A 14,724-nucleotide genomic window follows, 5' to 3' on the forward strand; every position below is an offset into this window, starting at 1 on the left:
CGTGGGAGCTAATGTGCAGCCATTATAAAGAGTGGGAGCTAATGTGCGGACAGTATACAGAATGGGAGCTAACGTGTGTCCATTATGCAGCGTGGTAGCTTATGTGGGACCATTATACAGCGTGGGAACTAGTGTAGGTCAATTATACAGAGAGGGAGCTAATGTACCGCCATTATGCAGCATAGCAGCTAATGTAGGGCCATTATACAGCATGTGAGATAATGTGGGTCCATTATACAGAGAGAGAGCTAATGTTGGTTCTGTTTACAGTGCAACAGCTAATATGGTGCCATTATACAGCATGGGAGATAATGTGGGGCCATTATACAGAATGGGAGAAAATGTGGGGCAATTATACAGTATGGGAGCTAATGTGGGCCATTATACAATGTGAGAACTAATGCAGGGCAATTTTACAGTGTGGGAGCTAATGTGGGGCAATTATACAGCGTGGGAGCCAATATAGGGTAATTATACAGCATGGAAGCTAAAGTGGGGCCATTATACAGTGTGGGGGTAATGTAGGGCTATTATACAGCGTGGGAGCTGATGTGGGGCCATTATACAGTGTGGGAGCTAATATGAGAACCATTATACTGCATTTTGAATGTGTATAGGGGAGCTGTGGGCTCATCGTTCTGTGTATAGGAGGGCTGTGTCCTCATCGTACTGTATATAAGAGAGCTCTGGGACCATCATACTGTGTACAGGGGAGTTGTGAGCCCATCATACTGTTTATTGTGCAGCTGTGGGACCATCATACTGTATAGAGGGGAGCTGTGGGCCCATCATTCTGTGTATAGGGAAGCTGTGGGTCCATCATACTGTGTGTAGGAGAGCTGTGGGCCCATCATACTGTGTATAATGGAGCTGTGGGTCCATCATACTTTGTATTGTAGAGCTGTTGGCCCATCATTCTGTGTAAAGACGAGTTATACATGGGGGGACTCAGTGGGCATAATTAAATGTTAAGTGGGCTCTTAAGAAGTATTCTTGTTATAGGGACACACAGGATACTGTGACCATAAAAGATGCACATAGGACATTATTACTTTCTAGGGGCAAAATGTGGGCACTATTTTCTAGGACACTTGCACAGGGCATTAATATTTTCTAGGAGGCAATTTTACCATCTACAGGGCACAAAGGAGGCATTTTACTTTGTAAGCGACACAATGGTGGGCATTATTATGTGGGGCAGTAAGAAGAGCACTGTTATTATGCTAACTAGCAGTTGCAGTTGATTCCAAAGGTTGGGAATAGATGAGGAAGGAGCTGGAAATGTGAGAAGTCAAATGTGCCTGTGTTGTATTCTCTGCTGATGAGTCCTGGCTGGAGATGTTGTCATGTCAGTCTGGGCCAGAAAGAAAAAATGGGAAATGTGAACTACTCTATCAGAAAGAACGTCAGCTGTAAGTCACTCACTATCTATAACTGTGCAGTAATGTCTTATATGTTCTACCACTATATGGTCAGCATTTGACAGTAATATCTGTGTTGGTCTATGTATAGTGAGTAGTGATGAGCGAGCACTAAAATGCTCGGGTCGAGCAAATTGAAATATTCGGGTGCTCGACCTGAGCAACGAGCCCAATATAAGTCTATGGGAAACTCGAGCATTTTTCAGGCGGCTCCCCCCGGCGGTCTGCAGAGGGCCTAAAAATTGCCCAAATTGATGGGAATGTGACGCTCACAGCCCACCCTGGGAGATGGGGGGTACTCGGAGCCGGGTCGGATGTTGGGGGTTGTAGCCGTGGCCTGGACCCGTTCCGTGCCCAGGGCCGTCACATTAAAAGATTTAATGGGCTTTCAGGGTTTGGTGTTAATCGAGTGGTTGTATTGACTATGCCACCTGTGGTGTCTCGTGATTCTCCACCAGCGCTGCGTTCAGTCCTCTGAGGCGTGATGTAGTGGCAGCAGAAGATGGTACTACTCCCCACAGGCGGAGCAGGGCCTCAGGGCAGAGAGGACAGGAGGATGGGAGCTGTAGTAGAAGATGTGCGGTGTAGTGCGGTGCCGCGTTGCAATAAGGGACCGGAGGCCATAGGGGTAGTCTTCCAAGCTTTACTCACGGTAGAATGCACAGCTGCAAAGCTTCTCCCTGCTCCTCACGGCGCGCTGCGGCCACCAGGACCGGGGTCCGGCAACCTTCGGGTAGTTCAGGTGCTTTGGTCAGGACCCCGCACCAGAGTGTTCCTAGAAATTCCCACTAGGTCCTCTCCTGTCCGTATGTGGTGCGTGTACTAAGGCCGGGTCTCCCTCTGGACTATGCACAGAACAAGGGTACGGGTGGCGACTCCGCTCCGTCCGTTACCCGGTGGGAACCACTGAGCCTCCGGGCTTCTCCGACTAAGACTTGAAGTGACAGAGTCAGATATCAGGGACCAGTACCCCACTTGCAGCAGGAATCCCTCTGACGAAGCCAGAATAGTGAGGACAGGTGGCGTATGCCACTCCGTCTGCATCCCCCTGGGATCCTTTTGCCCGTGGAGCTTGTCTCCTCTGCTCCCCTCCAGGCCTTCTTAGGTAGGGACCTTGACCGGGTAGAGACAGCCGTTAACTCTGACCCCCTCCTCGTCTCAAGACCAGAGCACGAGGACCGTGTCCCCATCAACTGCAGGTTCACACAGAAAGCCACGTTCAGTGATGAAGATCACAATCAAAGACCTTGAACTTAAGATGGCTGGCTATTAAATATGAATTTTGTACGTGTAACCTCTAAGTGTGTCCTCCACCCTCACCCACTACTGGGTTCCCCCTTACTTTGGATCCCCTGTCTCCACTTATCCCGGCTGGGGCAGCACCCTAGTGCATATTAGCTCCCCTACAGGTGGGAGAGGTGTAGTGTTGGATGCAGAGGTGGGGTCCTGACAGTTACACCGTCCTTACCTCGAAGGAGAGATACCACACCTCATTAAAGAGATGCAGTACCCCTGTGGCGACCGAACCCTCAGGGGCGCCACAGGAACAGTGCTCAAATGACATGGGAACAGCATGGGGAAGACCCCTGGAAGCATCTCTGACTCCCAGATCACTGCTGTCAACAACGTTGTCAGAGGTATTACGGCACTTTTACGGACTCACAATAAAGCATTCAAAAACGAAACCAAAATGGATTTTCCTGGGAAATATGTTAAGGAACATCCTTTCCAGGGTAATGACTTGTATATAAGGCAAAATAAATAGCCAAAAACAAAAATACTCCTCCAAACCTTGGGCTATGTTCACACGTAGCGTTTTTGATGCGTTTTTGCACTTTTGCATTGCTTTCAACCAAGACAAACGCATTCACCAGGAAATGTGATTTTAACATTTTACAACCTTATCTGGCCATGTGGTGTGTGACACATTATCAGACACGTGCATACAGTGCTGAAAAGACATGGGAACAGCATGGGGAAGACCTCTGGAAGCATCTCTGACTCCCAGGTCACTGCCTAAAAGTGTGCCCATCATAAGTGATCCTTGGCACATGTGAAGATGCCTCCCACCATGCACCTGTCGTTGCAGACTTGCAACAATCACCGCCCATGTCCTTGTCCCAGTGCAGCGTTCAGTTATCCCTACCCCATTCCTTGAAATGCAAGGGCAAGTATGCAGGCAGCCACCCACAGGCTGCAATACTATACTGCCAAATTTTTGACAGCTGCTTGCACTTGAAATGTGGCCTTTTAGGCTCATGAAGCTTTTCATAACCTCATGCCGGCGGCGGCCGGGTGTCCATACTCGGTCCCCAGCCACCACTATTTTTCCCGGTATCGCCTCCGCCTTCCACAAGCACAGGTCCCATAACATTACCCATGCCCTCCCTAGTGCACTTACTGGGAAGGACCGCCTAACCACAAACACGTGGACAGGTGAATGTGGCCAGGGACGGTACGGAGCCAGTCCACAACTTTTTTTGCTAAGAGTTGTATTTAGCTTGGTGAAAAGACTGGCATAGAGGGAAACCGTATCTACCCTGCATGTTATTTCTTCCAGGAAGTCCTGTAATTGAGCTTGTTGTAGAAGCAATGGCAGCCCATCCAACATCAACTCGCACTTGTCGGTGGTGCTTTGACACACACACATCTTGCGCATTTAATTTCTTGAATACAGAGTTGGACAATGGCCTGATCTGTAATGCGTTTTGAGAAATAACATGCATAAGCATGGCCGATCCACATTAAAAAAGCAGCCATAGAGTGTCCGGGAACCTTCCACCACACTTTTCTTAGCCAGGGCTGCTTTTCGGCAGGGTTGGACGGGCCCACCAGAGAACGGAAGACTCCTCCGGCGGGCCCTGGCTTCTCCCTCTGGAGAGTTCATAGTGCCGAGGTGAGGCCATGATAATGATAGAGGCCACCATCTGCTTAGTTTTCTGTTACTTGGAATGGAAGTGCAAGTATGCAGCCAGCCACCCACCCACCCACAGGCCGCAACACTAAACGGCCAGATTTCTGGGCAGCTCTTTGCACTTGAAATATGGCCTTTTAAGCTTGTGGAGGCGGAAGCTTTTCACAACCTCATGCAGGCAGCAGCCGGGTGTCAAATACTCGGTCCCCAGCCACCACTATACTTCCCAGTATCGTCTCCGCCTTCCACAAGCACGGGTCCCACAACACTACCAGGACTGCTTCTCGGCAGGGTTGGATAGTCCCACCAGAGAATCCTCTGGCGTGCCTTGGCTTCTACCTCAGGAGAATTCATGATAGCGCTAACTTTGCAGCTGCTATGGGGCTCTTGAGCGGGTGAGAAAGGTGAGCCCTCAGAATCAATGTTTTTCAATCTGAAACAGCTTCTCAGTGGGAGTTGTATTTCACCACAGCCATATTCTTTAGCTTGGTGAAAGGACTGGCATAGAGGGAAACCGTATCTACCCCCGCTGTCATTTCTCCGTCACCAGGTTCCGCCCATTGTCACACATGACCATGCCTGGCTGTATGTTCAGCGGTGAGAGCCACAGGTCAGGCTGCTGTGCTACAGCTTTCAACAACTCTGCAGCGCTGGGCGGTTTGTCAATTAAGCATTAAGCATGTTATCTTCAGCACAGCCTGTTGCCGCTTGGCCAAGGCAGTGCTGCAGTGCTGCTAGCTTGTGACTGATGTGGTCATTTCGGAGATGGAGGAGGAGGTGCATGAGCTGAACAATGTGATTACATTGAGGTTAAATTAGTGACGTTGTTTTTTATACTAAAGAAAGATCCTATTGTTTTGGTTTTTTTACATTATTTTTTAAGACAAATGCATTCACCGGGAAATGTCATTTTAACATTTTACAACCTTATCTGGCAATGTGGTGTGTGACACATCATCAGACATATCCTGTTTTATTTATAATGGAGGGACTCTGAAAGTCATAAAGCCTATTTTTATAGGGCCTTCAGATGGCCCTTACTATTCTTAAAAGGCCAGCAGTCGGCCCTCGCTATTGTTAGAGAGCCATCAGCCGGCTATGCTTTGTTGTTCCCATTATTAACAAGTGGGTCTCCTATACTGTTATTGCGTATCCAGTGACTGCAAGGGCTGTCCAAAATTTGGACGCAACCCAATACCCCTTTGAAGAGACATAGAGGAGGGTCTCAGTAAAAAAAATGTTCCCATTATAAAGGAGCGGGTCTCCTATAGTGGTAATGCCCATGCTGTAACTGCAAGGGCTGCCAAAATTTGGGAAAAACCCCACTAAGAATTTAAAGACATATAGAGCAGGGCCACAGTAACAAGGTACGACATGTTCCCATTAGAAAGGAGAGGGTCTGCTATACAGTTATAGGGTATGCAGTGAGTCCAACGGCTGACCAATTTTAGGAAAAAACCCACTAAGAATTTAAAGACACACAGAGCAGGGCCACAGTAACAAGTACGACATGTTCCCATTAGAAAGGAGAGGGTCTGCTATACAGTTATAGGGTATGCAGTGAGTCCAACGGCTGACTAATTTTAGTAAAAACCCCACTAAGAATTTAAAGACACATAGAGCAGGGCCACAGTAACAAGGTACGACATGTTCCCATTAGAAAGGAGAGGGTCTGCTATACAGTTATAGGGTATGCAGTGAGTCCAACGGCTGACCAATTTTAGGAAAAACCCCACTAGGAATTTAAAGACACAGGGAGCAGGGCCACAGTAACAAGGTACGACATGTTCCCATTAGAAAGGAGAGGGTCTGCTGTACAGTCATAGGGTATGCAGTGAGTCCAATGGCTGACCAATTTTTGGAAAAACCCCACTAAGAATTTAAAGACACATAGAGCAGGGCCACAGTAACGACAAATTCCCATTAGAAAGGAGAGAGTCTCCCATAGTGTTGGCCTATGCAGTGAATGCAAGGGCTGCCAACAATTTGGAGGCACTTCAATGCCCCTTAGAAGAAACGTGGAGGAGGGCCTCATAAAAAAATGTTCCCATTAGAAAGGAGCGGGCCTCCTATACTTGTAATGCCTATGCTCTAAGTGTATGGGCTGACAAACATTTACCCCTGGGGGTATACATGAACATACTGTATTAAAAATTTTTTTTTACGGACATCATAAACACGCTTTAAAAAAATTATGTGGGTGTTGCATCACGGACCACAGTCACCCTGGTGATATGGTGGTGGAGGATGAGGAGAAGGAGTAGGACAAGAACAAATAGACAAAATCAGGAAGCGTATACCCATGTGTGGGTGTGAAAGGTGCATGGTAATACACCTCCCAAGAAAAGACACTGGATTGGAGTTTATGTTACACTGCTATCATTCGGTGGTGTTGAGAAGTCTGGCCCAATCCAGCCCTTGTTTATTTTTATGAGTCAGCCTGTCAGCATTTTCAGTTGACAGGCAGATGCGCTTATCAGTTATAATTCCACCAGCGGCACTAAAAACTCGCTCTGATAAAACGCTGGCGGCAGGGCAGGCCAGGACCTCCAAGGCATAGAGAGCCAGTTCATTCCACGTATCCAGCTTGGATACCCAATAATTATAAGGCACAGCGGAATCACGGAGGACGTTGGTACGGTCGGCAAGGTACTCCCTCAGCATCTTCCCAAACTTTGCACTCCTTGTGAGAGTACCCCGCGCCTCAGGGCCTGTGCAATGGGAGGGTCTGAGAAAACTCTCCCAGAACTTTGATTGTGTTCCCCTGCCTCTGCTGGATTGAAGTTGTGTCTCTCTTGCCTGTACTCCTTGGTTGTCTAAGGAAGTGTGCCCTCTGCCTCCAGCGTTTTCAGATGGGAATTTTTTAATAGATCCGCATCAAGGGCCTTCTGGTACTGCCCCATATTTGTAGACCTGTCCGCCTCAGGAATAAGAGATATAAAGTTCTCCTTGTAGCGTGGGTCTAGAAGTGTGACCAACCAGTGATGTCACCCAAAATTTTGAGAATGCGAGGGTCATGGGAAAGGCAGCGTAACATAAACTCGGCCATGCATGCCAGACTAACAGGCAAGACTTCCGTGTCCTCACCAAGAGGATGACTGACCATGCTCTCCTCCTCCTCTCTGTCCTCTGGCCATCCCCGCTGAACAGACAGTATGACAGCTGTGCAGATAGTACCATCTATAGTGCATGAAACTAGCTCCTGTCCTTCCTCCTCCTCCTCTTCCTCATTGTCACCCAATCCACGTTGGGATGAGATGAGGCTTGGCTGTGTGTAATCACCCTGTATGGTTCCTTGCTCCATCTCATCGTGCTCCGCCTGCAATGCATCCTCTTTGATTGTGAGCAGAGAGTGTTTCAGAAGACAGAGAAGCGGGATTGTGATGCTAATTATGGCGTCATCGCCGCTCACCATCTTGGTGGAGTCCTCAAAGTTTTGGAGGATGGTACATATGTCTGACATCCATGTCCACTCCTGAGGTCTTATGTGTGGAGTCTGAACTGAATACCGACGGCCTTGTTGATGCTGGTACTCAACAACTGCCCTCTTCTGCTCACAAATCCTTCCCAACATCTGCAGTGTAGAGTTCCAATGCGTGGGGACATCAAACACCAGTCTGTGAGCCGGAAGCTGCAAACGCTGCTGAAACACTGCAAGGGCGGCGGAAGCTGTAGCTGACTTTCTAAAATGGGCACACAGGCGGCGTACTTTAACAAGCAGATCCGGCAGCTCCGGGTAGGATTTGAGAAACTGCTGAACCACGAGGTGAAGCACATGGGCCAGGCATGGTACATGTGTGAGCTCGCCTCGCCTCAGAGCCGCCACCAGATTCCGGCCATTGTCACACACGACCATGCCTGGCTATAGGTTCAGCGGTGTGAGCCACAGGTCTGCCTGCTCTTTCAGAGCTGTTCACAACTCTTCAGCATTGTGCTATTTTTCACCTAAGCATATTAGCTTCAGCACAGCCTCTTGCCGCTTGGCCGAGGCAGTGCTGCAGTGCTTCCAGCTTGTGACTGATGTGGTCATTTCGGAGATGGAGGCTGAAGAGGAGGAGGCTGAAGAGGATGAGGTGCAGGAGCTGTAGACCGTGGGGGCAACCCTGATTGACCTAGGGCCCGCAATCCTTGGCGTCGGGAGGACGTGTTCCGTCCTAAGGTCCGACTGGGTCCCGGCTTCCACTATGTTAACCCAGTGTGCCGTCAGCGAGATGTACCGCCCCTGCCCACAAGCACTTATCCACGTGTCCGAAGTTAGGTGGACTTTAACTGTAACTGATTTTTTGAGAGCACGGCTAATGTTTTGGGACACGTGCTTGTGTAATGCGGGGACGGCACACCGGGAGAAATAGTGGCGGCTGGGGACCGAGTACCGAGAGACGGCCGCCGCCATCAGGTTGCGGAATGCTTCCGTCTCCACGAGCCTAAAAGGAAACATTTCGAGCGCAAGCTGTCATGAAATGTAAGAATTTAGTAGTTTGGCTTGTGGGGCTTTGGCTGCATATTTGTGCTTGCGTTCCAAGAACTGGGGTATGGACAACTGAACGTTGCGCTGGGACAAGGACATGAACGTGCTTCCTGATGCTGCTACTTGAGAGTGTGCAACGACAGGTGCAGGGCTGGAGGCATCTTCGCATGCACCATGGACAGGGGATTTGCTTGCATGCACAACAGCGGAAGAAGCAATGGTGCCACCCGCAGACACTGTTCCTGGGCCCTGGGGTTCGGCCCACAAAGTCGGGTGCTTTGCTGCCATGTGCTTGATCATGCTGGTGGTGGTCAGCCTGGTCATTAATGGAGGCCAGAAATGGCAGTATTTTCAGACAACGTATATGTGATTCGTTTGACAGAGAAAACACGGATGTAAGAAGCTGGATTTCTAGCGCTCTAATATGGAAAGGACCTGGCTGTATTCTGCAGTGCCAACAAGCAAATAGCGCAGAAAAAATGGTGTTCTCTGGATTGCTTTTTAAGCAAATAATGAGGATTAAGATCCAAAGAAAAGTATTCCTGGCCCCTGAGACCTGGGCCTTTGTATAGAAATATCTAACAGCAGCAGAAGGCAGAATTGGAATGGAGCCTCTTGTGCTATATGCACTGCTGTCTGCTATATACACTGCCTGCCTATACACCCTGCCTGCCTGATATCTCTGCAGATGGATTAGTCCTCAGAAGGACTGTTTGTTAAGATGGATATGTGTAATGTACATTTTTTCTCCCTACACTACCTAATACACAATCCATTCTCTCCTTGACACAGCAGCTGATCTCCCTACACTGTCTGATCCGGAGTGACTGTGGCGAGCATGGCGGCGCCAGGTCTGATATAGACCCGATGACGCTGTGCGGCCAGCCAATCACTGTAATGCCCACAAACAACATGGCTACGGCATTACAGTGCATGGCAGGCAATCCCTGCATGTTCATTGGCTCTCTAAAGAGCGCAAAACATGCAGGGAGGGGACCCGAGTTCCCGTCCGAACAACCCGGAAATACATGTGCAGTGAGATGCTCGGGCGAGCTCCGAGTAGTAACGAGCATGCTCACTCATCACTAATAGTCAGTTATTTTCAGTAACAGCATTATCATCTGCTGAGATTCCCCTCTACCCACAGTTAGGGTGTGCCACCATATTTGTAATCAGGATTACTGGTTTGGGGTCCACTTAGATGTTTCCCCCCCTATCCCCTGAGCTGAACCCCTAGCTACGCCTCTGTCAGTGCTAAATAAAATATCGATACATTTGGTGGATTCACGGATTTTGTTTCATTACATTTAATACATCTGAGCAAATTAAATCCATGACAGATTGCTAATGAGCTTGTGTTGGAGTTTCTGAATAGTGTGTTATCATTTGTCCATTCACAGTTTCTTATCAACCCATCTGTGCATTTAATAGAGTGTAGTGGAGAGGATGCAGGCTGGGACAGTTCCCCCATTTACACCTTTTGCCATCTAAGGCCTCTGGGACAGGCCTTTCCTAATTAAAGTTTTTTACAAACATATTGCCTTCTTTGTAACACTATTAGCAAGCTGCTTACTCCTGCGATGAAAGGTGCTATTTATTAGAAATTTAGAGGTGCAAGGACATTTCAGACACTCTGGAGCGTCGACAGAATGTAAATCTGTTGTTTGTTGTGGAACATATTTATATGGAATAGAATATGTTAGCCTGGAAACAGAAATCAGGGCCGACTTCTACCGCATTAGCAAGACAATGGCCTGCAGATTTAGGAAAACCATTGATTTAGAAGTTGCACTACCTCCATTGTACACTGTATTTATTTTCTACTGTTTCTTCATTATATTAAGAAATAACCTTTTTAAGCATGGTGCATTTAGTGCGCATATGTGATAATTCAACTCTTCTTCTCCAACCTATTTTCTGAGTGGGATAAAACAACTATTGTGTTGGTCCTCCTCCACACCTCCATATAAAACAGGTATGTGAGAAACCCAGGATCGGTGTCATCAGTGTCTTCCAGCAGTGTATCATCAGTGTGTCATCCGTGTGTCCATTTTTACCATCAGTGTGGTCATCAGTATTTTTCCGGTATGTATAAAGAAATAAATGAATTATAAAGCTTCTCCTATACTTTGCAATGTTAAACATGGTCAGCACACGGATGGCACACAGATGCCATCTGTGTGCTGTACGTGATTTTACAAACCCATATACTTGTTGCTCCTTGTCATCCATGCTGCCCGAAAAAAAAGAACATGTCTCCGTGTGCGTTATTCACTGACTCACGGTCCATGCAAAAACACTGACATGTGCACAACACCATAGGTAATAATGGGTACCATTTAAAAACGGATACCAACACGTACTGGGGGCTTGGACGTGTGAAGGAGGCCTAAGGAGTGGAGTTGAGTCTACTCGAATGTTTCATAAATCCGCATTTGCCAAAATAATGTTTTGTAATTCGCTTCTGCGAGGATTTAGCATTATAATGGCCACTGGGTGTCATTTTTCTGAATCATAATATGCCATCAAACAGTTAAAAAGCTAAAAAAAATCTTTATACTTGTCTCACCACTCCCCTCTATTCACCACCTGTCAGGTCCTCGCCACATCTTCTGATACTCCGCCACTCGTGCTGTAATTTTGGGTCTTCTTGCATTGGACTTCCGGCTGTCATGGCGCATGGGAAGGTTCTGCGCAGGCGTGTGGGAGGTCAACGGCACATGTCGTAACATAATGATGCTGTTGACCTACCGCGCACATGTGCATAACCCTCTGGGGCACCATGACACCCAGAAGGCCAGTGCAAGAGGATTGAAAATTGCAATGTGTACGTGGAGGAGAGCGGAGGATGCGGCGAGGACAGGTGGTGGTGATTAGCAGGGGGACTGGAGAGATGAGTGGTGAGAGAAGTATGAAGATTTTTATATTTTTAACTGTTTCATGGAACATTATAGTTGAGAAAAATTGCACCTGGTGCAGGCCCGGGAGAATCTTGACAACACGTTGTGAGAATTCACAAGACTGCAGTTACATAAAGTGATTGCAGACTTGAACTCCAAGCCTGGACAATGCCTTTAACCCCTTTACCCCCGAGGGTGGTTTGCATGTTAATGACGGCCAATTTTTACAATTCTGACCACTGTCACTTTATGAGGTAATTACTCTGGAATGCTTCAACGGATCCCACTGATTCTGAGATTGTTTTTTTCAGGACATATTGTACTTCATTATAGAGGTAAAATTTCTTTGATATCACTTGCATTTATTTGTGAAAAAATCAGAAATTTGGTGAAAATATTGAAAATTTCGCAATTTTCAAAATTTAAATTTTAATTTTTATGCCCTTAAATCAGAGAGATATGTCACACAAAATAGTTAATAAATAACATTTCCCACATGTCTACTTTACATCAGCACAATTTTGGAACCAAAGTTTTTTTTTAGTAGGGAGCTATAAGGGTTAAAAGTTGACCAGCGATTTCTCATTTTTACAACAAAATTTACAAAACCATTTTTTTAGAGACCACATCACATTTGACGTGACTTTGAGGGGCCTTTATGACAGAAAATACCCAAAGGTGACACCATTCTAAACATTACATCCCTCAAGGTACTCAAAACCACATTCAAGAAGTTTATTAACCCTTCAGGTGCTTCACAGGAAGTTTTGGAATGTGGAAATAAAAAATGAACATTTAACTTTTTTCACAAAAATGTTACTTTAGACCCAAATTTTTTTATTTTTGCAGGGGTAACAGGAAAAAATGGACCCCAAAATTTGTTGTGCAATTGCCCCTGAGCACGCAGATACCCCATATGTGAGGAAAAAACACTGTTTTGGCGCACGGCAGGGTTCGGAAGAGAAGGATCGCCATTTGACTTTTTGAATGTAAAATTTGGTTGAATAATTAGCTTTTGGGGAGCCCCTGATGTGCCTAAGCAGTGGAAACCCCCCGCAAGTGACACCATTTTGGAAACTAGACCCCCTAGTGAACTTATCTTGATGTGTTGTGAACACCCTAAACCCCCAGGTGCTTCACAGAAGTTTATAACATTGAACCGTAAAAATAAAATTTTCACATTTTTTTCAACAAAAATGTTTTTCAGCCCCCAATTTTGCATTTTGATAAGGGTAACAGGAGAAATTGCACCATGTGCAATTTCTCCTGAGTAAGCAGATACCCCATATGTTGGGGAAAACCACTGTTTGGGCGCACGGCAGGGTTCAGAAGGGAAGGAGCGCCATTTGACTTTTTGAATGTAAAATTTGCTTGAATAATTAGCGGACGCCATGTTGCATTTGGGGAGCCCCTGATGTGCCTAAATAGTGGAACCCCCCCCCAGTGACTCCATTCTGGAAACTACACCACTCCAGGATTTTATCAAGGGGTATAGTGAACATTTTGAACCCAGAGGTACGACACAGAATTTGATAACATTAGGTCATCATATTGAATAAGTTGTCATTAGTTTTGAGTGCAAGTGCTCGCTATTTGAGTTTGCATCGGGTACTCGGGTATGCACCAAGTATCGCGGGTGCTCAAGTGACATGCTCGAGTCCCCGACCCCTCATGTTTCACCACTATTAGACACCCAAAAAAAACATGCGGGGATCGCTCGTGCATGGCAGGCAATCCCCGCAAGGTTTTTTTGGCTGTATAACAGCTGCAAAACATTTGGGGTGGAGACTCGAGCATGTCACTCGAGCACCCGCGATACTTGGTACATACCCGAGCACCCGATGCAAACTCAAGTAGCGAGCACTTGTGCTCAACATTAGTCGTCGTCATTTTTTTTTCTTCACTTCTGAAAAAATCCCAACCCCAACCCTAACCTTAGCCCAACCCTAACCCTAGCCCAACCCTTGCCCACCTGTAACCCTAGCCTAGCCCTAACCTAACCCTAACCTTAACCTAACCCTAGCTTAACCCTAGCACAACCCTAACCCTAGCCCAACCCTAACCCTACCCTAACCCTAACCCTAGCCCAACCCTAACTCTAGCACAACCCTAACCCTAGCACAACCCTAACCCTAGCACAACCCTAACCCTAGCCCAACCCTTGCCCACCTCTAACCCTAGCCTAACCCTAACCTAACCCTAATGTGGCACCCCAGGGGTCTGGTCTCCACAATAATAGCAATGTTATGTCTGAGAGCAGGTGGGAGGTCTCTTGGTCAGGGATCCTGTGCATGCCACACCTCCTGCCCAGTCCTGGGAGGGGAAGAACTTCCCCTATATAAACCTAGGGCTGAGGCAGGGTTAGAGAGTAGAGAAGAAGTAGAGACAGAGAAGAGAAGCAGATCTAGGAAAAGAACATCAGGAGCTCTGTGGGAGCAGTGCTATAAGGAGTCAGGGCTGGCAGCTGCAGAGCTCGCCCTGACTGAGAAGTTATCACCGGACCCGGAGTCCGAGGCTGTGGGGACTAATCCTTACCCAGCAGCAGAAACCGACCGGCAGGGGATTGCAGGTCCTCTGGCCCAGAAACCCGAAGGCACGGTCACACGCGTGGGACCAGCACCGCCATCGTGGAGCGGAAGCCATTAGAAGGCCCCGAGTCACCGGCCATACGGGTGAGCACCACACGGTACACTCAGGGACGTGGGCTACTTTTACCCGCCTCTAGCAAGGTAGCCAGAAGAGTACAGTTAGCTGGGAAGGCCTACAACTCCGCCTGGCCAGGGGAGATCCCATCTGCTCAAAGACTGACCAGGCCCCGATCGCTAGCAAGTACTCCGGGAGGGTCTATCTTTGTCACCAGTAAAGACCCTGAACTACACGCATCGTCTCTGAGTGGTTCCTGCTACCCCCATCATCCACTTCGGCTGCCCTGAGGCCATACCCCTCCCGTTGGGGGTTATACCATCCCCGCTGCACCATCCTTCCACCGGCCTCAGCGGTCTGCCCTGCAGCGGCAGCTCC

Source organism: Phyllobates terribilis, unplaced genomic scaffold, assembly GCF_046119375.1.
Source record: "Phyllobates terribilis strain yellow unplaced genomic scaffold, ASM4611937v1 Scaffold_8__6_contigs__length_399053987, whole genome shotgun sequence".
NCBI classification, from domain to species: domain Eukaryota; kingdom Metazoa; phylum Chordata; class Amphibia; order Anura; family Dendrobatidae; genus Phyllobates; species Phyllobates terribilis.